At 35.1% G+C, this 26,997-nt stretch overlaps 1 long non-coding RNA gene across 1 annotated transcript; it reads left to right on the forward strand.

Moving 5' to 3' along the window:
• The first annotated feature begins 10,365 nt into the window (after positions 1-10,365).
• On the forward strand, positions 10,366-11,738 carry LOC149414007 (uncharacterized). Its single transcript, XR_016304110.1, has 3 exons — positions 10,366-11,137; positions 11,220-11,381; positions 11,599-11,738. It is a non-coding gene; the product is annotated as an uncharacterized LOC149414007 (long non-coding RNA).
• The last annotated feature ends 15,259 nt before the right edge of the window (positions 11,739-26,997 follow it).

A 26,997-nucleotide genomic window follows, 5' to 3' on the forward strand; every position in this document is an offset into this window, starting at 1 on the left:
TGGCAGCTTGTCCGTAGGTTCTACCAATTAAACATTCTTAACATGATGTATAAGAAAATATTTGTAGATAAATACAATTATAGTTTTAAGGAAACATTAGAATAGATCACATAGTAATATTAGATAATTTAAATTACATCTTTAAAATATATAAAATATCTCAATATACCTGCCTAATAATAAGATATGTAGGCAGATACATTAAGAAATTTACAGATAAATGAAATTTTCGCTAATTAACCACAGCTTTATCATTTTACGGCATAGTCTCTAATTTTATTGAAAATCACTGGTATTAGGTACTCAAGAGTACGGCTTCCATATTTGGAGGAGTTTTTAGGCCATTTCCTACTTTAAATCTTGTGTTATGTTTGTGTAACAGTGGGTGTTTGTATGAGCTATCCCCCATGTTATCCATAATAGTAATGAACCAAAGGAGAACTTTTATTGTAAGTAGGATCTCTGATCCATATAGTACTTTTAAGTTATGTCTCTGTTTATAAATATTTGATGTGACATTTTTTTTCTTTAGCAGTTTGTAAATTTTGAATATATTTAATGCAACAAGTGCTTGGGTGTCCCCAAGTTCTAATTCTATATTTGAGGATGAATTCGACCATAGAAAAGTATATGAGTTTGAGAATGAGGCAAAATAATTTTTTATTTTTAAGAGTTACTAGCTATGGTTACAAATTTTTGCCACTTGTTTATCCCATTTAAAATTATAATGAACAATTATTCCCAGATAATATTCAATTATGAAATCATTTTTTTCACAGTCGCAAACATTAACTATTTCTCTATGTATACAGTCAAAACTATGAGCGGGTATTTTAGGTATATTCCACATTTTCAAACTCGGTTATCTTAAATACATGCATTTAGTTTTTTTAACATTAATAATTAGTCGTCTTACATCATGGAACCATTTGAGAAGCTCGTTAAAGTCTCTTTGTAATTCTTGTATAGCTATTGAGGAATTTTCTTTGGATACAAGAGCAGTATGATCAGCAAAAATGAATCTACTAGCTTTTTTGAAAATCTTACACAAAGCAATAACATATTTAACTATGGACCTAGAATTGACCTTCGCGGTACTCCAGATTTTCATTCGTGTGGCCGATGAGATATTTTGCAGCATCTGGAGGATACCTACTGTAAGAAAGGTTTTTGGTGGTACGCCTGCTTGTTGAATGCGTAAGAGCGAGATGACTGATAGGGGTATAAAAGATGACGGATGCATCTGCTCGCTCTCTTTTACCAAACCGACAGCTCAGAGATAAGACGTAGACAATCCGCACTTGATTGTTAATAAATCATTAAATTGGAACACGCGTTAAAATTATTGTGTTCCACAAAGTCTGTAAATAACAATCTAACAGTTATTTAACAGTGGCGCAGCCTACGGAAATCAGTAAAACATTGATTAAAAGAATCAACGCGCGAGATTTCGCTCAAAGAAATACGCGATATTGTCGAAAAAGTTCGGATTGCAACATATTATTCGGGTCGGTAAAAAAGGCCGGACCGAAATTATTGTTTTCTTCACTGGAAGGAGTGGGGAAGAAGAAGCCACTGGAGCCAGCCAGCTTCTCGGAAGGGGGAAGCACGGAAGGTCCAGGGCGTCAAGCGGCAGCATCTCCAAGGGTCAAAGGATCGGAGGGGTCCGGGCCACAAGAGTGGTCTGGGGGCAGCCATCAGCAGCACCAGGGTCAAGGATCGGTGTTGCCAGGTCTCAGAGCGGTCTGGGAAGAGCCATCCAGCAACAAGGGTCAAGGAGCGGTTTCCTGAGAGGGTCCAAGGAGCAGATTGGAGAGCGGAGAAATCTTTGGGAAGTTTTTTTCTGTTTTTCTTTTCTTGTCTTGTGGGTACCTTCTGGGTAGAGGAAGCATGGAGTCAGGATTGGGGTCCTTCAGTTTGCGTGACGGTAACTGGGAGAACTTCAAGGTCCGTCTCGAGCAGTACCTCCTTGTGAATGATGAAAAGTACGCATCGGATGTTAAAAAAAGAGCTGTTTTCCTAAATGCTTTGCAAGATGATTGTTTTTCTTTACTGGTAAATTTGTGTATTCCAAAAAAAGTAACAGAGGTTGATTTAAAAGATTTAATATCTAAGCTCAATGAATATTGTTGTACGACAAAATGTTTCTTTGAAGAAAGGTCACAGTTCTATTCAGCTAAACAAAGGAATGACGAATCAGTTCGCGATTTTGCTGTTCGTTTAAAATCTCTTTCTAGCAATTGCAAATTCGGGAATAGTTTATCAGAGAAATTAAGAGATTTCTTTGTATTAGGTTGTAAACCCGGTAAGATTAGAGAAAAATTATTTCTCGATAGTGAATCATATACTTTCGAAAAATGTGTGCAAGTAGCAGAGTGTATTGAACTTGTAGCATCAACCCAATCTCAATCAGCTGATAACAGAGTTTTAGCTAATTTAACAGTCGGCGGAGGTCGTGTCTCACCTAATACGCATGTGAAAAAGAGAGATGAATATAGTTTCAAGCGAAGCAGTAGCTGTAATCGGGCTCGTTCGCCGATTCATCATGTTTCAAAGCGTAATTGTACGGTTTGTGGTTATAATAATCACACGGCGGTAGAATGTAGATTCAAAAATTATGTATGTAAAATTTGTGGTACTAAAGGTCATTTAGCAAAACGGTGTAAACAGGTGACAACACGTAAAAACGTGAATATTTTGTTATCGGATGGAATGGTTGGTGATGTACTAAGTATTGAGCCATATTATATAGAAGTTTCACTCGACGGAATAAATAATAAATTCATGGTAGATTCTGGAGCATCTTGTAGCGTAATTCCGGAAGAATGTTATCTCAATAAATTCAGCAGTATTGAGTTATTGCACGAAAACGTGAGCTTACGGAGTTTTGACAATACGCTCATTGGTGTGGTAGGTACTTTCACACCGATACTAGAGTATAATGGTCTACAACACCGACTAAAAATTATTGTCGTGCGTAGTTCGTCACTTTCGATTTTAGGACGTGATTTCATGAATCTTTTTAACGTGGGTATAACGGGGATCGTTAATTGTGTAAAACAGAATACATTAAAAGAGCGATTAGTAAAAAAATTTCCAGAAGTTTTTACGGATAAAATAGGAAAGTTTAACAAGTACGAAGTGAATTTAACCTTAAAAGATTGTGCTGTACCGATATTTCGTAATCACAGAATAATGCCGTTTGCTTTGAAGGATAAAGTTGAAAAAGAATTAAGTAATTTACTTTCTAACGGTATTATAGAACAAGTTCAGTATAGTGATTTCGCGAGTCCAATCGTACCTGTGATTAAGAAAGATGGTAGCATTAGATTATGTGGTGATTATAAATCTACAGTGAATAATCAGTTATTAATTGACAAGTATCCGTTACCTAGAATTGAGGAATTATTAACCAAAGTGAATGGAGGCAAGGTTTTTGCTAAAATTGATTTAAAATCCGCATATAATCAGTTTGTTTTGAAAAAGGAGTGTAGACGTTTCACAACAATAAATACCCACTTGGGATTGTTTCAATATAAACGTTTAGTGTTTGGGTTAGCACCAGCGCCAGCAGTTTTTGCTAAAGCAATGGCAAATTGTTTATCAGGATTACGGAACATGACGTTCTACTTGGATGATATTATTGTTATAGGAAAAGATGAAGTCGACTTAGAAAAAAACGTGTGTCTCGTTTTAGATAGGTTAAAAAGTTGTAATTTAACGGTGAATAGTGAAAAGTGTGAATTCAATTTAAAAGTTATTGAATTTTTAGGTTATAAAATAAGTGAGCAAGGAATTCAACCGTGTCAGCGGAATAAAGAAGCCATTTTAAACGCGTCAGCGCCTAGTGATTTAAATAAATTGAGAAGTTTGTTAGGTATGGTTAGTTATTATCGTAATTTTATTCCAAACATGGCAGATATATTGTCACCATTATACGATTTACTTAAAAAAGATGTTAAGTTTCAATGGGATACAGAACAAGAAAACAGTTTTGCGATAATAAAAAAAATATTAACTTCGGATAGGATTTTAACGCATTTCGACGAGAATATTCCTGTGAAACTTGTCACGGATGGAAGTTTGAATGGGATCGGAGCAACGTTAATCCATGTATTTAAAAACGGCGTAGAAAGACCAATAGGGTTCGCAAGCAGAACTTTAAATAAAGCGGAAAAAAATTATTCGATTTTGGATATTGAAGCAACAGCTATAATTTTTGGGATTAAGAAGTTTTATCAATATTTGTATGGCAGAGAATTTATTTTAGCTGTAGATAACCAGCCTTTGGTCAGAATTTTCGGTCAGAATAGAGAAATTCCTAAGATTGCGGCGTCAAGATTACAGCGTTATGCAGTTATGTTAGGATCGTTCAATTTTACGATTGAATACGTAAAGTCGAAAAATAATTGTTCAGACTTTCTGAGCAGGTGTCCAATTGAAAAGGTTAGCTGTGAAGATAATATAGAGTCTGGTTACATTAATTATTTTGAAAATAACGGGTTTAATTTGTCTTTAGACGTGATAAGAAGTGAGACCGAAAAGGACGAAATTTTAAGTCAAGTAAAACAATTTCTTATCGAGGGTTGGCCAGCATCAGTAAAAAAGGCACAAAATGTTAATTTTATTAGAGTTTTTTGGGAAAAAAGGTTGGAATTGTCATTGATAAATGGGTGTATTTTATATCAACATAGAGTTGTTATTCCTGAGTCTTTAAGACAAGAAGTTTTAAAGATGTTACACAGATCTCATTTAGGGGTTTTTAAGACTAAAGGCATTGCGAAAAGCTTTGTCTGGTGGCCAAAAATTAATCTAGATTTGGAGAAAATAACAGAAAATTGTAGAGATTGTTTAGAAATTAAACCAGAATCACAAAAGAGTTCATTAGCAGTATGGCCTTATGAACCTGAAGTATGGTTCAGGGTGCATATTGATCATGGTAGCTTACATAATAAAAACTTTTTAATTGTGATAGACTCTTCTTCGAAGTGGATCGAGTGTCTGGAAGTGAACAGTCTGTCTTCAAAAGAAAATGTTGAAGTACTTCACAGATTATTTTCACAATTTGGTTTTCCAGCAACTTTAGTTAGTGATAATGGTACGTGTTTTTGTTCTGAGGATTTTGAAAATTTTTGTAAGAAAAATGGTATGAAACATATTACTAGTCCAGTTAACCACCCGAGTAGCAATGGGCAAGCTGAGAATGCTGTTAAAACCTGTAAAAATTTTCTTAAAAAAATTTGTAAAAATAATAGATTTCCTTCAGATTATAAAGAAAAGTTAGGTAACTTTTTAACTGACTATAGAAATACCGTTCATGCAACAACAGGGTGTGAACCATCTGTATTATTAATGGGAAGAAAAATTAGAACAGTATTTGACTCTCTGATTCCTAGGAAGGTTGAGGAAAGAACGAATACTTCAAGTTCTACTCGTCAACAAAAAGTAATAAGAAAGGTTATTCAGAGTCAAGTCAATCAGAAAAGACAATATAAGGGTAGAAATAAGTCAGATTTGAATATAGGTCAGAAAGTGATGACTTGAGATTTCAGAGCTCAGGGTAATAGGTTATGGGTCCCTGGGGTTATTGTTGAAAAAAAAGGTAGAAAAATAAATATCATAAAAATTAACAAGTCTAATATGGTGTGGAAAAGACATTTAGACCAGATAAAGAAATTACATGTTTCATGGCAGGAGGGAGATAAGCCGGAAGTCGGTACGTCTGACACTATGGAACTGTCGACGGATGAAGTTAATCTCTCAGGTATGTTACGTAATAGAAGTGACTCTAATACTGTTTCTCCATGTTTCAGGTCTAACCCATGGCAGGGAAGACTTCGGCCAAGATGAGGGTACTCGCAGTCCAGGAGGAGGAGTGGACGGGCGACGAGACAAGAGAAGGGAAGCAGAAAGAAACGCGGCATATGATAGTTAATTTTATAAAAAAAAAATATGTTGTGTTAATTGTTTAGTAAATGAAATATATAAAATAAAATTGTAAATGAAATATGTAGTAATAGGGTATGATAAATATAGATAGGGGCATTCAATTTTAGTAGGGGAGGATGTAAGAAAGGTTTTTGGTGGTACGCCTGCTTGTTGAATGCGTAAGAGCGAGATGACTGATAGGGGTATAAAAGATGACGGATGCATCTGCTCGCTCTCTTTTACCAAACCGACAGCTCAGAGATAAGACGTAGACAATCCGCACTTGATTGTTAATAAATCATTAAATTGGAACACGCGTTAAAATTATTGTGTTCCACAAAGTCTGTAAATAACAATCTAACAGTTATTTAACACCTACAATGTCATTTGTTAGGTACTTCTCCCCACATAAAAGTTGGCCGAACGATTTTTTTTTCATAACAAATTTGCATCAACTTTTGCGTTAGTTTTGGTAATGTGTAACACGTCGGAAATTTTCATCCCAAAAATGACACCGGAAGTCGTCGCTTTCCAGGACTCCTCCCGGGCCGAAATCTGGATGAATGCGTTTTTTTAACTAATCTTATTTGGGGTTAAAGCCCAGTACTAACTTGGTTCATGTGGCCTATTGGATGGGATTTTTACGGTCATCGCTTGGTTTATTAGGGGTGATCTTGGCCATTTATAAACATTTCACAATGAGTGTACTAACTTTTCTATTCAAAATAAGCAAAAAAAAAATAATAATTCGATTCTCATAGATAAGCACAATAATGATTTGCAAATTGTCTTCAGTCTTCTTTTCGTTTTTAATTTTTTTCAAATTTCTTGTTACTTTTGGGTTTTTTGTCTCAGATTAACTAGTTTCCACTGACAAAGTGTACTCTTGAGAAAAAGATTTCTGACGGTTAATTTTTTTAGGACATTAGAACCGATATAATGTGTGAATTTTTCGTCGATTCCTTTAAAGATCATGCACGGTCTTTTTTATCAATGTTTTCAATTTGTATTCCTTCAAGTTTTGATGTTGTAATTTCATTTTTGATGTTGGCCATATCATCTGCTTTTTATAAAATAAATTATTAATTCTTTTTTGATGTCTTCCTGATTTTACTTACTCCGATTCCTAGTTTAGATATTTTGACATTCTTTATGATTATTTCTTTTATGTCTTCAGTATCATTTTTAGTTTTAATTATAACGAGGAATACTGGAATCTTAGGTGTCGTGTATTTTCCACTTGTGATGTTAGCGTAACTTCTCGTAGTTGTTTTGTTTTCGGGATTTTGATATTTTTCTAAGTTACTGATATATTTTCTGTCACTGTTGATTATATTTTCTTGATGAAGAAAAGATAAAATGGCGTCATACTTAAGGTAGAAAGTTAGCGAGTTGATCGTCTTATTAAATTTAAAAAAAATAATTGTTTTCGCCGAGGAGCGAACTACGCTTCTTAAGAACTGTGACCGCGATCGTGAAAATGTTCGTATATTAAGTGATATCAGCATTTAAACTGACAGGTAAAGTTCTGTTTGTTCATTTGCAACAATAAATAGCATTGACGACTGCACAGATCTTAAAATCACTTAAAAAGAGTGTTTCGTGGTCGTTTTAGATTCATGGATATACAAGAACACAAGTAGCTGACTATCTACGACTATACTCCCATGAAGAACTGCCTGCGAATGATGTATATAAATGCGAGAAGTGTACGAAAAAGACGAAATTGGGGAAAAGCGAAAAAAAAGAAGATTCTGTGAATCTATGCATGTTCTTGTTATCTATGAAACGTGGTTTGATGTTGAAGGGTTTTAACGGTACTTTTTAATTTTGCCAGAACGAAGGAGGGGAAGGTGTCGCCATATATGCTCTGGATTCTATGAAGTTCTCTTTCATGAATTGTCAATTCTGTATTAATCTGTACTTTATTTATCAATGATATCGATTATTTTCTAATCATACAACTATATTATAAACTTATAAACTACCCTTCCCATTTTTTTCTACCTTACAACTCCTGTGGTGATCTGTCTTTTATTACTACTGTTAAAACATACAATGTAATACATTATTATCTATAATAATAATGTTAGTTTAAAAGTTGGCAACATCTTGTGTGTGGCAACCCATTTGGATTTCTTTCTTTTATCTATGCTCTGTACACTGCTGTCATCTTTCTTGTAATACGTACATCGTCAATAAAACCAGTTATTAAAAAGTGTTATGTTTTAATTTAATAAACACAGAAGATTACAACAGGTTATGGGCCCAGATCACCACAGGCCACATACCTATCAAAAATAAAAGTACAGTGAAGTGACTAGTTGAAAACAATTACCGGAGAAACGAAAATAAACCTCACACCGTGTTGGCGTTGGAGGTTAAGTTGAGGGAAGGAGAAAAATACTTGCTACATTCGGCTGCAAGGAAGGAAATACTAGTAAGAAAGAAAGACACGATGGACGGAAATAATACCGAATATCAAACTGGAAGGAATAAAAAACTGGAATGTTTGGAAGTTTCAAACAATGGTGTTGTTACGGGGTCAAAATTTAATTAATGTCGTTGAAGGCAAAGTTGTTAAAGGGCAAGGCTCCGAGGAAGAGAAAGCATGGGAGACACAAGATGCTAAGGCTCAAACAATGTTAGTGACCAGGATGACCGAGGAAGTGATGTTACATATATTATCTTGCACTACTGCTGCAGAGATGTGGCGAAAGTTAACGAGCATTTTTGAACAAAAAAGTGAAACAAGTATTCACATAATCCAGCATAGATTCTTCCGATATAAATATGAATGGAGATGTCAGTCTTCCTGTCAAAAATACAGGAGTTACAAAATCAACTCAAACAAATGGGTGAAGAAATTTCGGATAAATTCATAATTACGAAGGTATTGATGTCATTGCCAGATATCTACAAACACTTCATATCAGCATGGGAATCTGCGCCAGATAACAAACAAACCTATGATAACCTTGTCGCTCGTTTGTTAGTGGAAGAGGAGAGAGTAAGGGAAAAGGCTGAACTCGCATCGCCGTCATCTGCGTTTATGGTAAAGAAAACTGCTCCAAATAAAAGAAATATAAAGTGTTTCAAATGTAATAAGATGGGACATTATCAATCTGAGTGTATGAGTCATGTGAATAATAACCATCGTAACTTTCCAAACAAAAGTGAAAAAAAGTGTTTTTACTGCAATAAAGTTGGGCACATCAAGAGTGAGTGCTGGCATAAGAAAGGAAAGGAGAAAAATGCGTTTGTAGTGCAACAAATACCTAAAGAACTGTATCAAGAGTCAAAGTGGTTGGTTGATACAGGAGCCAGTGAACATATGTGTCAAGACAAAAATCTATTTTCGACATTTTCACCAGAAGTGTCACAAAAGTCTGTGATAATAGGTGATGGTACTCAAATAAATGTTATTGGTTGCGGACAAGTGGAACTAGAAGTATTCAATGGACACCGGTGGGTTGAGACAACCATATATAATGTACTGTGTGTGCCAGACTTAAAAATAAACTTGTTCTCTGTAAATTGTGCGGCTGACAAAGGTTATGTCATGTTGACAGATGAAAACATTTGCAAGTTTTTCAAGAATAATAAAGTATGTGCGGTAGCAAATCGTGTTGGAAATATGTATATTATGGATGTTCGTTATAAATATAAAAACTGCTTTGCAGATGTAACTACAGTTAAATCAAGTGTGAGTGAGTGGCATGAGAAATTTGTACACCAGAATATACAGCAGGTGAAAGACGTGTTAGAGAACAATAATATTAAAGTCTCGACTAATTCTCTTCAGAAGTGTCAAGGCTGCTTACAGGGTAAATTACACCGGCTACCCTTTATGAACTCTGAGACAAAAGCTGTTAAAACATGTGAACTGATACATGCCGATGTTTGCGGGCCGATGGAGGCAGTATCTGTCGGTGGGGCGAGGTACTTCTTGATTTTAAAAGATGATTACTCTTGCTATAGAACTGTATATTTTATTAAAAGAAAAGACGAAGTGATTAATTGTATTGTAGAGTCAAGAACTGTCAGCCTAATATTTTTAATACGGAAACACTGTTTTGGGGATAGCATCCCGAAAACAGAGCTCGCTGCTAGTTCCGTAAACGGCCGACATTCCTGTTTCTCAAGTCCGGCCTGGCAGTCGACAATTCTCGGTTCCTACTAAATCCTTCTGATATTAATTTCATGTTATCCACTGGAACGATTTCGGTCGAAAAATCGACCACTTTTATTTTTCTGCGATTGATATCGGTCCAAAAATGGACCGATTTTTCTACCATTCGTAAAATATTTATTGTAATTATTTAAAACGTTTATATGGCCAGCTACTTGTTTTATCGAATAGCTGATAATATATTCTCTTTGTCTACGAACTTATCCGTTGTCTTTGAAGTGTTATTTAACGAGTTTTCGCGGTTTTTTTATGGCGTCCTGTCAAAAACATAATTATAAATTTTCAACATTCACGAAATTTTGGACTCTTCCTAAAATGCCGTAAGTAATTAATTTATTGGGTTTTTAACGCATAATTATATATCTGTGTAATCATGATTGACTTATCTATCTTTGAAATGCGTTTTTAATTCGTTTGTTTGTATTATATTGTTTTGGTTGAAGTTTTTGGGTAAGAATACGTCAACTGAAGACGTCATCTGTTTTTGATTTACAATAATGTCTTAAATACTGCACTCGCGCATTTGAAATATAGATATTCCATCACAGTGATTCAAAACAAAGAGATATATATAAGTTTTATTTGAATTGGTTCATTATTAATACAGATATTTGCTAACCAATTATTTTAAGTCATATGTCAAAAAGTTGACTCTTTTTCACATGTAAAATGGTGTAAAGCCTTCGTCACACAATAAAAATTTAGTAATTTAGTTGTATAATTAATTAATTTGTTTACTTTTACCAAATTTGTGCAGAAACAGCTGTCGTCCAGGGAAAGGGATCACTCCACGACCCAATAATTATTTTCAAATTTTATATTAGTGCAATATTTAACAAAATTTAAACATTTTACATTTTACATTACTTACATTAAGTGTTTTCAATTTAAAATATATAGAGTGGTGCTGACTGCAAGAGGTGGCAGAGGAAGAGGGAGAGGTGGAGTACGAGCTGGTGCCGGACTACCTGCACGTGGACGTCAACGCAGAGCTGCAATTGCAGCCTCGTCTGGAGTGTTAGTATTTTTTAATGTTTTTTTATGAAAGTACTTTGCTGTGGCCGTTGAACTCATCATATATTTGTATTTATTTAAACAGCGACCCTGCTTTGCTACTGGTGCGAGAGGATCGCGTCAAGGCCCTAAAGGCTGTTAGGGCCCTGCCTGCTTCCTTCCGACTAGAGCTGGAAAGCCGAAAATTCAAGAAGCAGGCGGCGCGCATTTTGCTCCCTACCGCACCTCCAAGAAAAACTAAACAAAAGTAAGCAATCGTATTTAGATGCTTGATACAATATTATTGTTTTTTTCTGACAGCGTTCCACTCTTACAGTGAGAGTTGGTAAGATCAGCGCTCTGTGCATTTGGCACATTCAGTGCATATTTTACTGAGTTCTAATTTTACTGTTTATTTACATACTGTACTTACTGTTTCACACGTGAATGAGAACAATTTATATGATTTATGTAAATGTTTTCAGAATTCCATCTCCGGAGAGAACAACGTGTCCCTTTTCACAAGGGACGCCTTCACCGTTGCCACGACCCGTACCACCACCGTGGATGTCCACACCCAATCAACGGCTCCCAATGCACCAATTATGCCTATCCGTGCAGCATCTCCCGAGCCGTTACCTGGGACATCGCGGAGTGGGGAACTCTTCTCTCCGGAGGCCGGCTATCACAGCGAGCTGTGGGTGGACGTGCCATTCTACGAAGAATTGTCGGCGTTTGGGAACGGTGAGTTTTATTTTTTTAAATGTCAAACCAGGGGCTCAATATAAAATCAATTATCTATATTTTATATTGATATCCCTAGCACAGTTTCACTGTTGGTATATTGGCAGGAAATAGGCATAGTACTTAAAAATTCCACATAACAAACATACAAAATGTATTGTTGTTATGACGTGGATGCATCATTACACATCTTTTTTTTCTGTAACGGGTATTGCAGAGTGAGAAATAAGACATGCCGAACTTCTTTGCGAGGATTATATTTGATTCACCGGCTTTTAAACGGTGTAATACAGCATTTTTTTCTTAAATTGAAAAAACACTTTCGCTTCACGGGACTCATTGTGTCGAGCTTCCTAGCAAAAGCGAGGCTGTATTGGTAGGTGGGTTTTGTAACCGGACAAATTATCATTAAAATAGGTCGCTTTACGTAGTTGGTCACTTTAAACGGATACGTTTTCCTACTAAAAGCTATGAAACCTTACTAGAGTTTACATTATCGTCACTTAAAACAGTAGACCGTTAAATGCAAAGTCATTATATCCAAATTCTACTGTAAATTTGTGTTTTCTTTTATTTCAGAGTCAGACATGGGCAGAAACAGTAACGTGGACGAGGCAGCTGTACTAGAAGAGTGTACTTGGAAACCGTGAGTTATAAAACTAACTAACTTACCTTCACGCCATTTCGGTAGGCAGAGAGGATGAACCACCATGCAACTCGATCTTGGCACACACACTCTTTTCTTCATTCCATACCTACCTGACTGTGCTATTCTGACTCCTGACATTGCCCGCCTCAAGTATTTGATTAACTTTTTATTTATTTTTTTATATGAATACCTCACAAGAGCCTTTTTTATCAACCACAATTTAAATACTAACGCAGACCCGTGAAAAATCATTAGATATATATTTTTTTATGTGCTTACCGCACATGAGTATCAATTGCTCCCAACCGTATGGAGCCAGTGAGACTATGGCATCCCCAATCGGGGTATGTTGTGAGGCTGAAGGTAGCGGGTAGGGGAAGGAGGTGTGGAAGAGGGAGGTGGAAAAGTACCTGGCTATTCAGAACTGGTCACCAAACACGGCTAAAGCCATTTCAAGCAACGTTTCAATTCTGAATGGGGTCTTACACCAGGGCGATACTATGGGTATCTTCCACTCTGGAACGTGCCGCAAATATAACATATATTATTTTTAATGAATTTTGTGTGAAAATAACACTAATTATTCAAATATAATTTATTTGATTTGATCCCGCGACCATCGTATTGCGAGTCAAAAGCCGTACCAGAGGCAGTGGGTTATCGTAATATAGACACATTAAATTAATTTGGGTTTTCTGTTGTTTCAGAAATGGACAGATCGAGCGACGAGGATGACGAAGCGAGCGACGTCGACCACGAAGAGAGCGATGAGGATACCTTCTGCATGCCACCAATACCTTATCATAATATTATCAACGTTTCACCTCACTCCCATAGACTTTAGTAGACAAGACCAGGTAGATAGTGAGGCAATGCGTTCGATTCTGCCGCCTGAAGGTTACTCTTTCGATTGGTCTAATGATATCTTACGGGATAAGGGAGACTTTCACAGGCACGCCAAGACCAACTTTTAATAGCGACGAAATGGGCAAACCTTTCTTAAAGTCTTTGATGCAGATTTCGTTGAACTGATCGCGAGAGAGACCAACAGGTATGCAGATCAATCAGACTTACAAACCTCAACTCGTACTAGACTATAACAAGGTAATGGGGGGAGGTTGACCGAAAAGATCAGCTTTTGTCAGGCTTCCCCCATTGAACGACAGCGAAACCTGGTCTGGTACAAGAAGCTTTTCAGGAGACTACTAAGCGTTTCGGTGCAGAATGCGTATATATTGTACCGCTCAAAGCTCCGCAAGGAAAATAAACGCATTTTGTACCGAAACTTCAGGAGTGAGGTTGCGGATGAACTCCTTCTGCTGTTCTGTCGTAGTCAAATTGACACGACTGTGCGGACCATTGGCCTAATAGCTGAAGGAAAGACTCTGCGACCTATCCTGAAAGGCAACCACTTCGTGGTCCGTAGCGGGAAAAAGGTGAAATGTGCGTGGTGCAGCATAAATAACATTTTCAAAAGGACCCTTACAAAGTGTGATGTGGCATTATGCTATGATTGCATGAAGCCATATCACACTACAATATAGATTTGCTGAGGGTTTTTTTTTATTTAATTTTTTTCTTTTTTGGTTTTTTAGTTATGAAATTAAAATTTATAAATTTAATTAAATTTGTTTGAACATCAATTATGATGGCCTGGATGGTTGGACTTAATCATTTCTTTCCGCATACTCACGTCTCATGTTATGTTGTCCTCAAAGGTTCTATATGATAAGGTTCGGTGGACATTTAATATGTATATTTCAATTGTGATCATTGAAATATGCATGAACAAATGCACAGGTATTCTAATTTTTCCCTGTTTATTGTACACATTAAATAACTCGTTTTATTTTTATGTCTTAATTATATTTTGTCAATTTTTCTGTAAAGAGGCTTTTCCAGATCTAGTCACTAAACATAACTTAGCCAATTCAAGCAATGTTCAATTCTGAATGGTGGTCCCTCACCAGAGCGATACTCAGAATCTCACTCTATAGCGAGGCACAATGATATTATTATGTATTGATTTTCTTAAATTATGAATAAACCAATAAACTGAATACATTTTTATTATGACAAAGTGTGTAAACAATGTTTAAATCAATATACTGCTCTTTCATTGTAACCATACAACTGTAATATTGATTTAAAAGGATATAAGGGCTTAATAAATAAATCAATTATTGGTTCCATCAATTATTTTCCATCCCCCATTTTTTTCGATACCTTTGCGTTTAGATATAAAATTATCACTATGATTTTATTTGCCATTCTACGGTCATACAAAGGTTTGATATATATATACAAATTTATCATCATTTTACATATTCCGATTTAACCTATGTAGATTGACCTTAAGAGTCAGAAGTGATTTTTCGTCAAATATTGGTGAATTTCATCAACTTTCAAAGTATCCCCCTGAAATATTGGCAATGTTTATATCTATGATATATATCTCACTTTAAGCCTTATTTCCTCGTTTTGCACGTAATATAAAAACATGGTTACAAATCTCCAGTTCTAATTTACAATTATTTAAAAAGTAGCACCATGATTTTGACATCGTGAAATAGGCTCTCTGTATAATTCATCAAATGAATAAAATAAAGCCAACACGGCGACTATGCTTATTAATACTTGTAGACAGTTAATGTATCTTCCTAACGTTATACCAGTTTTTGTGGTAAATTTATTATATAGCATAATACAGTGATTTCAATTTTGACGCGTCACGCACTCAAATTTTACAAAATTATTTTCTGACCAAACTTTTGAAGAGATCTTAACATGCAAAAAAATATTTTTCTATTACATTCTTGCATCTGTGATTATCAAACAGGCCATAGAGAACATAAAAACGTAGAAAATATTCTATAAAGATTTTTAAAACTGCCACTGGCGGCAATTTCAAATCACAAAAACGCAAATTTCGCGCATTTATAAAGTTTAAGATTTTTTAATAATTTATCTATCAATTCTAAAAATATAGAATAATTATTAAAATATAGGTGAATTCATTGGCTGTATAGCACTACAATCAGTTTTATGTCTCCGTATTAAAATTCGGAGGTTTGATTTTTTTAATGTTGGCGGAAAATATTCAAAATCGTCGCCAAAAAACCGCGAGCAATCGGAGAAAAAAGTTTTTTGACGCGCGATCGTTCGAGTGGTTATAGTGTAACGTATTTTCATTAAACTTAAATTATCAAACTACATCCTTTTACTTTACCTCAATCTACACTATACACATTAAATGGCCAGCTGTAAAGGTAAGTTATAGCCCCATAATTGGTGACCCTCGACTACTCAGAATATAATTACTACCGACATTCGTATCATTTTACCACATTCAGTCACTGCCAGGGACCAGAAATGAGAAACAGCGAATCCCGGGCACGATCAGTAAGTACAATCCAATTAATATCTCTCTTACAAATCAATTTTTTTATATAAATTCAATTAAATGTCCCGGTAATTAAATTCAATTAAATAAAATATACACGTGGTGTACTTTCCATCAATACCATATTTGTCAATCAATCCCTAAAGCTTGAAATGTTTTACTATTTTTATGAAAATTAAGTGCGTGTTAAAATTAATTTCAGTGAGAAAGATCCTGAATACAAGCTGTCAACAACGTGGCTAACCATGGCATCATAATCTATTGATGAATTCCAACCCACAACGGCAGCATCTACTTCCCAGGCAATGACGATGACGCAACAATTCACGTGGACAAATCAGCAGTTAAACAGCCAACCTACCCACATACCTCAACAAGTACCTATATTACCAAATTTCTTATTGCCATATCGCACAACAATGAATTGTTCAGCATACCTGCATAATTATGTTTTAAATGTACATTATTGTAGTAATTATAAGGTTATTGTCCAATAATTGCCAAACCTTACTTTGAGGTAATCAACATTTAACATCGTACTATTTTGTACTATCAAATTCATATTGTAACCTATATTACCAAATTCAAATCATTTTCGTACTTTTTCTCAATAGCTTACGTGACGCGGTTTGCGTCTTCACTAAAATACAATACAAACGCGAACTCGCTAATAACTTGCTAAGATATCCGGTAGATGGAATAGATTCTTTTCAAACATTATTCTATAGTTTTTTCTTTGATTTTGTATGTCTTGCATAACGTATTACGTATCATATTATTGGAAATGACCTCATCGGAAGAAACAAACATACCTTCATCGTTTCAAGAACCTGTAATAATTTCACAAGATAAGCTAAACAATATGGAACAATCAAGAGGATCGACGTCTGATGTACATCATGTATTTTACCTACAAAAACAAATATTAAAGCTTCCACTTCAAATAACAACTCAAATCAGTCATCAATCAGCCGTCAACAATTTGAGAGAAATGCAAGTAATAAACCGCGCATCTTCATAGCGCGAAGGACGATATTCCCGGCTCTGCTCATGGACTCCATCGGGACATCATTGTAGCGCCCAGGCCTCGGCAGTCGTCCCTGGCCAGCGCTACATCGGATCTGAACGCCCTGGTTCCAGCAATCTGACCAGCGCTTCATCCATACACCGCGACCACCACGAGGACACGCAACATCCTCACTGGTCCAAACACCTCCCGCTCAACCGCCTACAAGGTCCACCGTACCTTCGGCCTTTCCGTCAGCACTGGAGTACCTGAAGAACCACGTTCTTCCCCAGTGCCTGACCATCATCGAGTCCGGTCACCAGCGTCCGACGTCGACACACTGACCCGCGCTTGACCAACAAACCGCAAAGCAAACCATCGCCCGCACCCGGAGAATTCAATATCTGTCACACATCATCTCTCATCACGACTACCGCTTATATTACTTGGCCTGAGATCTACCGTTCGTGAAGAATTGAAATGTTCGCCAGCCGAACTTACTTATGGAAGAACTCTTAAACTTCCCTGCGACTTCTTCACAAGTACTCCACGAGAAGAACTCGATACTTATATCGGACGTTTACAGAGGAAATTTGAATTAATTAAATCAACCCCTACCTCTAATCACAGCACAAGAAAATTTTTTGTACACTCGGAACTTCCCGTTTCCACGCACGTATTTCTGCGGACAGACAGTGTTAAAAAACCGTTACAAAACCCATACGAGGGACCTTATAAGGTTGAGGAACGAAATGACAAGACCTATGTCATCACCATTAAAGGTAAACCTAAGCGCGTTTCGATAGACCGCCTGAAACCAGCCTTCGTTCCCACCGAGGAAAATGTTCCAGATCATGCATCTATTCCAGACTCACCTGAAGCAAAAACAACAACAAGATCAGGTCGACAAGTCCATTTTCCAAAAAGATACGGTACATACTAATGCATAAAAAGGCATAATTTTCTTACATATAAATTTTCTGTAACTCATGATAGAAACATTGATTAAGAATCTACTCTTGCTATCGATTTAAAGATTGAATTCCATATACCTACATTTATTTCTCTTTAAATTACTGTTACATACATAATATTTAAGCGTACAAGTTCTTGATGAAAACCTGACCTTTCTTATTATAATTACTTTGCAAATTACTACGTTTTTTTACCATTTTATAAAAAACCTCATTACGATGAATACTTTCATACTTTAAAACCATGAAGTGATACCAAGTAATCGCACAAAGTTACCTAGCTAACTTTTAACATACCATATTATAGTGCAAACTCATATACATATATTTTCTAGGATAATTATCCATTTCGCTATATGCGACAACTTCTGTATAAATCTTGTTTAGAAATAACTTACCACTATATGTGATGACTCTGTTATAAATATAAATGCTTTTAACCATGCTTCATCAAATGTACTGATCATGCATCTGATGTAAGATGTCGTTGAGACCTATATGTATTATTCTTTACAGAATTGAACCATTGTCATTTGTTCATAAGAAAACATAGCCATTTGATAATATTATCTATACAAACACATTCTACGAACATATGACAGTTGTTTTGTTATAATATTAATTATCTTGTTATCTCAAAGATAAACATTTCGAGTTATGTACTCACAGCCATGCTATTGCTATATGTACTTTTACAAAAACATTTAAATACGTATTTTTTTTTCTTTTTTCCATAACACGGATATAAATAATTTTATAATATAGAGACAGTAATCGTCGTTTCCTTTTGTTCAAAGATTGAAGAAACACTTCTGTTCATACTTTATACATTGATATCATGTTCCTATATTATAAGACAAATTTGTAGTTATTTAAATATGTAATAAATAATATTTAGAATAATCAACTTTAAAATAACTCAATAATTGACAACTCATGCTCCGAACACTGTTTGTAGAGGCATTATTAAAAATATATACAACCGGAATTTCATAACATGCTCCGACAACACTGTTCGTAGATCCATTACCATATAAAAAGGTTTAGACAAGTTAAATAATAACCACTTTTGTCAAATGTTGTAATACCATTTATTGTTTTTAAACATTAAAGTATTAAATGCACTCTGTTTGCAACTTTTGGTTTTGAATATAAATACAAAACATACAACTGTCGATGCAGTAAATGCTCCAATTATAAATATAAAATTTTGTCGATGCAGTAAAAACGCTCCAATAATAAATTTTGTCGATGCAGTAAATGCTCCAATTATAAATAGAAAATTTGTCGATGCAGTAAATGCTCCAATAAAAACATACAGTTCGTAGATGCAGTACATGCTCCGAACATGTAATTATATCAACATATTTTTAAAAGGATTTAACTTTCAAATAATGTTATTATTAGTTATGTAGGAATTTGTTCATGCCAATGCGTTCACAAACATATAAATGTATTATTCACAAAGTAACCTTACCATTTAAAATATATCTTTCTGAACGCATAGGCTTATGTTATTTTGCGATGACGTCACATATTGAATTTGTTTATATTATGTAACTGACGTCATGCAATTTGTGTAATATTTTTTTTTTAGAACCCCTGATTTTTTCTTTTCTGTATCGTTAACACTGGGGGGAAGGTATGTGGAGTCAAGAACTGTCAGCCAACCTTAAATAATATTTTTAATACGGAAACACTGTTTTGGGGATAGGAACCCGAAAACAGAGCTCGTTAGTAGTTCCGTTACCGGCCGACATTCCTGTTTCTCAAGTCCGGCCTGGCAGTCGACAATTCTCGGTTCCTACTAAATCCTTCTGATATTAATTTCGTGTTATAGTGTAACGTATTTTCATTAAACTTAAATTATCAAACTACATCCTTTTACTTTACCTCAATCTACACTATACACATTAAATGGCCAGCTATAAAGGTAAGTATAGCCCCATAGTATTAAAGATTTTGTAAACAAAGCTGAAAATGTCACGGGTAACAAAATAATCACTTTTAGAAGTGACAACGGCTTAGAATTCATTAATAAGGCTGTGTCAACTTTGTTCTCAAACCGGGGTATAGTACACCAAACTACTGTACCATACACGCCACAACAGAATGGCAAGGCGGAACGGGAGGTAAAAACCAACAGAAGCAGCAAGGTCAATGCTGTGTGCCAAGAACCTTAAAAAAAAATTATGGGCAGAGGCAGTCAACACTGCAGCCTATGTTCTCAACAGAACCAGTAGAAGTAATGAACCAGGAAAAACACCCTATGAATTATGGACAGACAAACATTTAGATCTCAGTAACCTACATATCTTTGGTACGCCCGTAGCTGTTCATATACGGAGAAAATGTGAAAGGGTATAGAATTTTTTATCCTGATAAAAATGATGTTCTAATAAAGAGGGATGTCATTTTTCTGGAACCTGTTATTGGGAAATGTAATAGCTTAAACCTAGAGTCTGTAACAGAAGAATACAACGATGAAACCGACAATAACCAGAAAGAGTTAGTAGAAGATGTTGTGAGTGATCCAAACATTACAAATCAGATGTCAGATGATGAGCAGCACAGCTTATATGAACCTGAAGAAACAAGTGATGAAGATAGTGAACGTGATAGTGATAGTACATTACAGCCAGCTTCTCCTCGTCAAACCAAACGTGTCAGAAAGGCGCCACAATTCTATACTTGCCAAAATGTGTACACTGCAGAGACAGAACCAGGCACCTATAAGGAAGCTATGCAGAGGAGTGATGCCTGTCAGTGGGAAGAAGCTGTAAAACAAGAACTGGATACTCTCAAAGAAAATAATACTTGGACAGTTTGCGCTGTACCTGAAAAACAAAACATTATTAGTAGTAAGTGGGTATTCAAAATAAAGAAAGTTGATAATATTATTCAATATAAAGCAAGATTGGTTGCCAGAGGTTTTGAACAGAATGATACAAAAGATTTATATGAAATTTACTCACCTGTTGCCAAATTGTCAACATTTAGATTATTTGTTTCAGTTGCTACAAAATTAAAACTATCAATACATCAGATGGATGTCACTGGGGCATTTTTATATGGGGATATAAAGTAAACTGTGTTTATTAAATTACCGGAAGGGGCATATAATGGTTGTGATAATATTGTAAAACTAAATAAATCATTGTATGGGCTAAAAAAATCCCCTAAATATTGGAATGAAAAATTTAACCATGTAATAAGTAAAGCAGGCTATGTAAAGTCAAAGAATGATCCTTGTTTGTTTACTAAATGTAATGGAGAAAACCAAACTTATATCATACTATACGTTGATGACCTCTTGATGTTTAGTAATAATGTACAGGAATTAAGTGATCTTAAATTAAAATTACACAATGCGTTTAAGATGAAAGATTTGGGATTAATTTCAAATTTTCTTGGTATCAGTGTTAAACAGAATTTAAAAGATGGCGTAACTGAATTATGTCAAAGAACTTATTTAGAAAATGTATTAAAAAGATTTAACATGGAAAATTGCAAACCCATGTACACCCCCATTGATCAAAATTTTAATGTAAAAATCTTAGAATCCAAAGAATGTAAGTCTGACAAGGATATTGAAAATACTTGTAGGAAAATTATAGGAAGTTTAATGTATGCGGTCTCAGGCACTAGGCCAGACCTTTGTGTAGCTGTATCTATATTAAGTTGGTACTAAAATAATGCTGTTTTAATAGTGATGTTTTGTTGACTCATTTAAAAACAATTTTAAGATATATAAAATATACTCTAGATCAGTGTTCCGCAAAGTGTGCTCCGCGGCACACTGGTGTGCCGTGGCCATTTGTAAGTGTGCCGCGAGTCCCGCGTCACTTCTCACAAAGTGCTCTGTAAATCGGTCTTTACTTTTCTGTGCGGCGCGGCGGCCGGAGGTGGCGTGGGTGGGACTCGATCGCTGCGAAGTGGCCGTGTGCTACGCCGCTACGCTACATTATCACGTGTGCTACACTACATAAGTGGGGTGCTATTGCTACATTACCACGTGATTGCGCACGAGCTATCGGGGTGCATGCGCGTGACAACATAACATTAAAAAAGATTTCAACATAAAATTTAAAAAAGAAGAATGGGTAGCAAAATTTGCATATCTGGCGGACATATTCGCTCAATTAAATGAGCTGAACAAAAAAATGCAAGGAAGAAATTGTAACATTTTAACGTCTTCGGACAAGATTGAAAGCTTTCGCGCTAAATTGGTGCTATGGATCAGCCACGCTACCAATGGTAGTAAAGAAATGTTTCCAAATGTCATGGCTGCCGATTCAGAAAAAAAAGTGCAGGCTTTGATAGTGAAACACTTGGAGCTGTTAGCAGAAAAAATGAACTCATATTTTCCTAAGTGTGACCTGCAACCTATGGACTGGGTAAGAAATCCATTTTCGGAAAGCACTTCCCTTGGACATTTACCAATAAACGAGCAGGAAGAATTCATGGAGCTTAAAACTGATCGGACACTAAAATTAAAATTTTCTGAAACAGAGTTAGCACATTTTTGGCTCCACGTAAAAAAATGAGTATCCACTGCTGTCAAAGCGAGCTATTGCAATTCTATTACCATTTGCCACGACCTATTTATGCGAATTGGGGTTTTCAACTCTCACAACGATAAAGTCAAAAAAAAGAGAACGCCTGAGGACGATCGACGAAGAGATGCGAGCAGCGTTATCAACGATTGTTCCAAATTTTGATCGTCTGTGTTCAGTTAAACAGGCTCACATTTCGCATTAAAATCTTTTCATTTTATATTGATTTTAATAATAAATATTAATAAAATATTGTTTTTGGCAAATTTTGGTTCGGAGTGGCCACGCTTATTACGAATAATTTTTAGAAAAAACTTTAGATATGCCGTAATTACTATAAAAGGAAACTTTTTGGCTCGGTGTCGGCGGAAAAAGATGCATTTTAATTAGCAATTGCGTAAAATTAAAATTCACTTCTCGAACCGATTCGGTGACAGTTCGCGGTCATTCTGTCACTGTTATGTGATAAATATCAATCATAATTACACAAACCCGGCTAGACAAACCCTGCTTTGCCAAACAAACCATTCAAAACCTTGGATGTTTTTTTAAATTATGCAGCTTTCGTAGTTTAACCTCAAAGTTCGCCGCTATTCGTAACAAGCCTAGCCAATCCTATCCAAAATTTACCTTGTTTTTTTTTCTTTGGTGTACCGTAAAAATTTCTTGATTAGTTAGGTGTACCGTGAACATAAAAAGTTTGCGGAACACTGCTCTAGATTATAAGCTGATTTTCAAATGTAATGATGATGGACTTGTTGGGCATTGTGATGCAGAATGGGGTGGTAACACACGAGATAGAAAGTCTACCACTGGCTACTGTTTCAAGTTCTCAAATTGTATTATATCGTGGTGTTCTAAGAAACAGTGTTCCGTAAGCTTATCATCAACCGAGGCAGAGTATGTCGCAGTCAGTATGGCGGCTAGTGAATCTTGTTGGCTGTCAAGTTTATTGAAAGACTTTAATAACATAAATGTTTGTCCTGTACCTATATACTGTGATAACCAGTCTGCCATAATGGTTGCAAATACTGATAATATTAAAAGACTAAAACATATTGATACACGTTATCATTTTGTCAAAGATTTAATTAAGGAATGTAAGATATGTTTAGTGTATGTTAAGACTGAGGATCAAATAGCTGATATGTTTACTAAGTCATTAAACAAAAACCTATTGTGTAAATTTGTTACTCAATGTGGCCTAATGTAAAATCTCTCAGTTATAACATAGGTAGTTAAAAGTTATAGATATAGATAATGTAAGAATGTGTTACATTACGGGGGTGTTAAAACATACAATGTAATACATTATTTTCTATAATAATAATGTTAGTTTAAAAGTTGGCAACATCTTGTGTGTGGCAACACATTTGGATTTCTTTCTTTTATCTATGCTCTGTACACTGCTGTCATCTTTCTTGTAATACGATACGTACATCGTCAATAAAACCAGTTATTAAAAAGTGTTATGTTTTAATTTAATAAACACAGAAGATTACAACAACTACTATCTGGCTGATATTTACTTTACCGGTTTTGTTTTATATTAAGTACTAAATTGTAATATGAACTAAACTTGTCAATTTGACTGGCCTAAAACAGGATCCATTCCTAGTTGGCTAGTCAAAGTTTCAGCATGTATTATTGTATGATTTTTATGTGAAATAAATTTATTATTATTATTGAATATTTATTCAACGAAAATACATTTTTAGGTATTAAAGTTTATTTGTGCCATTTATTTAAAACCTAACTCAAACTTGTACCATTTCCTTTCACATTTTGAAAAAATACTAGATTCAAATTATTTTTAGCTGACGTAGCGGAGATGATAAACAAGGTAGAGAAACACAAGACCATTAAAAAAAGGTGCGACCTTAGATAATATTACTGCATTCAGAAATTCATTATTTAGCCCAAAACTATTTTAAAAATAATAATGTCCATTAAGCAGAAAAATATCGAAATGTTTCCTGGGGACGAGGTTCATCTGACTGCGAAAATGAACTTTTACAGCTTATTTTATAAAGATAAAACTTTGTCAGTGAAACTTGTCAATCTAAGAAGAAAAAATTACATGAAATTTGATTAAATGAAAAAGCAAAGAATACTGAAGAAAATTTGCAACACATTATTGTGCCACAATACGACACTACGACAAATTAGCAACGATTAGTTTATAATACCTTAGTGTTTATTTATAAGCTAAAAAATAAAATGTTACCTGACTAAATGTCAAAGAATGTTAGAATTAATAGTGCAGTTCATTTATATCCTACGAGAAACTGCAACGATTTTAGGCTTCCTAAAACACATTTATCGGGAACACAAAACAATATTTATTATAAAGGTTTTAAAATGTTCAATGAACTCCCGGTAATTGTTAAGGAAGCTAAAAGTCTTGCAGTTTTTCGTGGATTATGTCTCTATGTTGTGAAATCTAAATTTTAGTATGTAAGTAGTAAATAATATTGTAGTAGTCATAGAAAATAATATTTTAGGTATAAGATGTAAACTCTTATAACTAAATAAAATATACATTAAAAAAAAAAAAAAATGAATTCCGAATTTTTTCTGCTTTTTTAACTTTATATAACAGAAAAAAGTCAAGGTTAAAGGTTTAAATGTTTTTAATTTCACAAAAACAATAAGATAAAACAAGATAATGATTAATTAATGACATGAATAAGTCGGCCGATATAATAAAAACTTTATTTACGTCGGAATAACCAAAAAAATGTCATTTCATTTTTTTCATGAACTAACCTAGGTAGTACATTAAGAACATGTTGATTATAGGTTTGTTACTCGCTAACACTACACTGGCTTCATATTTTTATCACGAAGAACTTTAACAAGCAATATTTTAGACACAAAATTAGAGCGCTTCACAAATGTGTCATATCTCGCTTGGATTCGAGTAAGATGCCCATAAATAATAAATAAACCACTTGAAATGTCCTTAGGTATGTACGTGAGTTGAATTCACAGAACGACCAAATTGAACACGTGCGCTCGCATTTGTTGAAAGCTTTCAGAGCATGGTATTGATAGTACATTTGTCAAAAGCTTGTATTTACCGTCGGAGTTTTTATGTTTTCTTTGTAAACTTGTCTTTTAGCGATATTTTGTGTACGTACAAATTTGTGTTTTGGTCAAAAATGTAGTTTAAGAGTGTTTGTTTTCCGTGTGGCAACTGAATGTCTCGTACTGGTCCTGCACTTAAGTCTGGAAAAAAATTATCCTAGTTCTTGAAGGCATGGAAGTGAAGATTGACATATTATATTAGTCGAACAAAACTAACAATACTATTCACTTTTACGTAATATAAAACACATATGATGTACCTTTATGTTCTCCTGGCATCCCCTGGGCAGCAACAGCTGGTTAAGAATATGTTACGCTCTGAAATAGATACAATTATGACACTAACCAAAGTTTGCAAAACAATACAATATTTTTTTTATTATAGGCCGATGCAGTATAGAATACCTTTTAAGGTGTAGTCATGATCTCGGAGGGCATCACTATATGTGCTGTACGATCCTGGTGGAACACGGATACTGCCTTTTAAGGTGTAGTCATGATCTCGGAGGGCATCACTATATGTGTTATATGATCCTGGTGGAACACGGATACTGCCTTTTAAGGTGTAGTCATGATCTCGGAGGGCATCACTATATGTGCTGTACGATCCTGGTGGAACACGGATACTGCTTAAAAATGAAAATTAATTCAATTCTCATATGAAGTTAAGTTAAAAACTCCTTGGGCAATTTTCGGAGATATTCTTCAGACTCAAAAACCGCGATTTTATCTGAAACAAAACGTAATTCGAAAATATTTTCCACGGAATCTGTATTTTGACAGCTCTCCTAAGAGCCAATACATTGCAGAATGAAAGGTTTAGATAAACCAAAATAAAACATTTGTCTGTATCTAATATCTCCCAAAATTGCCTAAGGGGTTATTTCTAGATGAACGCTTAAAACGATATTAAAAATAGTTTCAAACCTGTATTTTAATCATTACCACTTTTCTGACGTTCTCTGGGTAAATCAGCACATTTATATTATTTTTAAATCTCGGGAAGATTGAGGAAAGGCAATGCGTCTTGGCTTAATGTGCCAGTGCCATGCAGATACCAAAATGTGACCCAAACTGATGCATATTGAGCTAATATGCTAATATGCTGATGCATAATGAATCTCTGTCAGTACATCCTTTTACAAAACACGTTCAACTTTATCGGTGGGCATTTTTAGTTTCACACAACCAGATATATAAAAATGTTAAATGTTTGCACAATGTTACTATGACAAAAACTGATAATGGCGTCCGCCAGACTTTATTTACTTTTTTCCAGGATGTGGAATGGCGGGAAGCATGCGTAGGCCACCTTGCTGCAAAAACATGCATTACACGGTTTGCGAAGCCTCTCTTTTAAGGGACTGGGACACGGTCAAGCGGCTTGATCGCAAGCACGTAGTTTTTTGTCTATGGCACTTTGTAACAAGCATTTTGACCGTGTACCAAAGCTGGCTTGCAA

This window comes from Hesperophylax consimilis, chromosome 20, assembly GCF_061612785.1.
Source record: "Hesperophylax consimilis isolate HC1 chromosome 20, BYU_Hcon_1.0, whole genome shotgun sequence".
NCBI lineage: Eukaryota > Metazoa > Arthropoda > Insecta > Trichoptera > Limnephilidae > Hesperophylax > Hesperophylax consimilis.